We start from the raw sequence: 3,675 nt of genomic DNA, 5'->3' as shown, positions 1-3,675 counted from the left end.
GAAGTCACTGGACTTCTCAAGCAGAATTCAGGCTGCTGGGTAGTCACTGTGTCTGCTTAGATGTCTCCACTCTAGTTCCCAACTCACATATCCCAGGCACCTCGGCCCTTCTGGTCTGACTGTGTCTTCAACTTTACCTGAATACTGTGTTCTCTTCATGCCCACCATCACCCTATGTGAAGGACAGTTAACTGTACCCTTTACTGACATCACAGTCCTGTGCTGCCAATTGTCGGATATCTGAAAACATTCATTACATATGTGTCCTCTCTGTTTGCCAATTTTCCAGTAATTTTGCACACAGTGGATTATGCCTCTTCCTCTGCCCCTATCTTATCTCTCTCCTCTTCCTTTTCCCCACTAGTCTGCTTTGTTCCTATGAATCTATTTCTATTTTGTTATAGTCATTAGTGTGTTTTATTTGTTTTTTTATTTCACATGTGTAATGTTCAACTACGCCTAAAACTAATATAGTATTGTACATCAACAACACTTCGTGATAAAGTGTATCCAAATTTCCCTTATTTTCCTGATTTCATTTCCTCTCATTTGCTTTTCAGTCCTTTCAAAACGTTAACTTCTGATATTTGGACATAAAACCCATTTTATATTGCATTAAAAATAAAGTGTGAATTGTATTTGAAAACTTATATGTTAATGTGAGTCTCTACAATCTTATCTCTGAATATTTTTGTAACCTCAACTCCTTTCAACTTTTCTTAAAATATGGTTTTAGTAATCTTTATTTGGTGATCTGATTTAATAAGTCTGTGATATGGTCTGGTCATCCCTATATATTCACAGTTGGAGAACAGATTTTAGTGTAAGCTTACTGATCAAAAACTATCAGAAAACACAACAGAATATTTTTGGAAAACAAATTGTTTTTGTAATGGTATAAAGAACTCTGAAAAAGATTGTTCATTGAATGTCCATTGTCTCACAATAAAGTGCATGTGTTAAATGCAGTAAAGAGGACTATACTCAGTAAGGAGAAAGGAAAATCTTAATGGTATCCACTAAGCTCATGAATAAAATGAGAGCATATTAAAAAATTGACTATGTTTTTATGTTGATGTATAAATTATATACATTTATAACAAATTCAAAATATATAAAATATATTAACAGAATAAAATAGTCATATTTGGGTTGACATTCAGAATATAAATTCACTCCTACTAAATATTTTATCAAACAAACAATATTAAGAAAGAGTAGGGAGTTTCACTTTAAAGATAACTGGCATAATTTTGCTAAAAAGAGTAAAAAAGATTTTAGCCATCTCTAATTACAATTCTTCAAGATGTAGTTATCTACTATACCCATACACATCCAGGATAAAAATAAAAAGAAACAAAATAATAAGAATGATCAGCTTGCTTGTTTCATTTATAGATATTGCTCTGTTCTAGTTTACTTATTTCTTAACATATCTCTCCTGACTCCTGGAAACATTTCTTTCAATCTAGATTACTGAACACTAAGCAAAGTTAGTGAATATTCTTCATTTCTATATTTATCTGAGAATTCCAGGAGAGTCAGGTTATTTTTAAAATCACCATTTCCTGGAAACATAATCCTATTTAATTTCCAGGGTTACTTGAGAACCTATAAACCAGACATCTAATCTCAGCTTTCTCCAACCAATGGCAGCCTACCTTCATTTATATACAGAGTTTTAAAACTAGAATGACTCTAAAAACAGCATGGATTTCTAATAAATCTCTTCAATGCAGCTTTCATGTCCTTATTCCTCAGGCATAGATCATGGGGTTCAGCATGGGAATCACCAGTGTATGGAACACTGAAGCCATTTTATCAGCACCCAGAGAACAGTTAGTTTGAGGCTGCATATACACAAAAAGTAGAGTTCCACAGAAGACTGACACTGCTGTAATATGTGAGGCACATGTGGAAAAGGCTCTCTTCCTTCCTTCTGATGAACATATCTTTAGAACGGACAGAAAAAAATGTTGAAAGAAGATGCTACGACAGTAATTATGGAAAACACCGAATTTGTAGATGCAGATATATATATTACTGCTTCTGGAACTGAAGTATCAGAGCAAGACAACGCTAACAGAGGGACGGTATCACAGTAAAAGTGATTGATTACATTGGAAGAGCAGTAAGTCATAGAGAATACAGACGATGAAGTCACAATTGATGTACAAAAGCTATAGAGGTATGTGAGGGAAACTAGCAGAAGACAGATCCTCTGAGACACCACCACCATGTAGAGCAGGGGGTTACAAATGGCCACATAGCGGTCGTAGGCCATCACAACTAACAGGAGCACCTCAGCTACAATGAAAACCAAGAACCCTCCCAGTTGGGTGGCACGTTCATAGTAGGAGGTGGTGTGTTTCTTTACTAAGAAATTGATCAGCATTTTAGGAGCAATGACAGTTGAATTGCGAAGATTAATGATAGCCAAGTACCGGAGGAAGAAATACATGGGGGTCTGAAGGTAAGAGTCCACACTGGTGAGGGTGATGATGCTTAGGTTTCCTGTCACTGTCAGTCCATAGATGACCAGGAAGACAAAGAAGAGTGGGATCTGGAGGTCTGGACGTTCTGAGACTCCTGTGAGAATAAACTCAGTGACTCAGGTGAAATTTCCATTAGCCATGTAAAGGTTTGGAAAGTCATCTGTTTGAAGAAAAAAAGAAGTAGTCACAAACCTTATGGAATTATTTTCCAGTACTGTTATTAGATGTCAAAAGCAATCCTTTGATGAGATTTCCTATTGGTCTCAGTTACTAAACTCAAACTTCTAGGTCTAGTAAACCAACTTTGCAATCATTTACTGAAGAGATGAGACGGGTATGGCAAATTAAACAGATGATCCAGTGTAATGTATATTTTGAAATTTTATTTTCTCATAATCTTATTAAATTATGACTGTTTTAGTAGCTTAAAAAATAGAATGGAGATTCCAATCTGATGCCTCTTGCACAGAGTGTGAGGAAGACATGAGGAATTGCAAGTTCCCTAATAATTCAAGATTTCCCCAGTAGCTTAATGGTAAAAAATCTGCCTGCCAATGCAGGACACGCAAGAGACAGAGGTTCAATCCCTGGATTGGGAAGATCCCTGGGAACAGGAAATGGCAACCTGTTCCAATAGTCTTGCCTGGAAAATTCCATGGACAGAAGACCCTGGTGGGCAACGGTCCTGATGGGGGTCACAGAGTTGGACATGACTGAGTGACTAAGCACACAAATAATTTGGCATCTATTCTTAATTTCCTAATCTGAGATTTCTTGCTTTTTCTTAAGAATAGATAATTTAGCCAATGCTCTACCCCTTTTCATTTATACTGTATTTCTATAGCTTCTATTTGGTCTGTATTGAACTTGCAGATTTGACCATATATTTATGTTAAACTCTTTGCTCATTTTTCAGTTTATTACCAGAAAAAAATATATGGAGACATGTTCTCAGATACATTTTTTACATCAACTATTCTCTTTTCACCTTTAAAAAATTTTTTCTCTTTGAAAGTGTTTTCCTCCCTTTCATAGCTCTTTTCCTTCTTGCCCACAAGTTGATACAATTCCTCATATTATTTCAATGTGCTTTTATTTTTAACCATTATTTTTTTATTTATACAATTTTTAACATTATTTTTTGAATTATGAAGTACTTCTGACCTCAATTTTAGTTCAT

The 3,675-nt window shown here is 35.3% G+C and overlaps 1 pseudogene; it reads right to left on the bottom strand.

Annotated features, from left to right (window-relative positions):
* Positions 1-1,698: 1,698 nt before the first annotated feature.
* On the bottom strand, positions 1,699-2,635 carry LOC133261101 (olfactory receptor 8J1-like; annotated as a pseudogene).
* Positions 2,636-3,675: the final 1,040 nt, after the last annotated feature.

The sequence above is a fragment of the Bos javanicus genome, chromosome 15 (assembly GCF_032452875.1).
Source record: "Bos javanicus breed banteng chromosome 15, ARS-OSU_banteng_1.0, whole genome shotgun sequence".
NCBI lineage: Eukaryota > Metazoa > Chordata > Mammalia > Artiodactyla > Bovidae > Bos > Bos javanicus.
The sequence above is the reverse complement of the archived record's forward strand: the minus strand, read 5'-3'. Positions and strand labels throughout refer to the sequence as shown.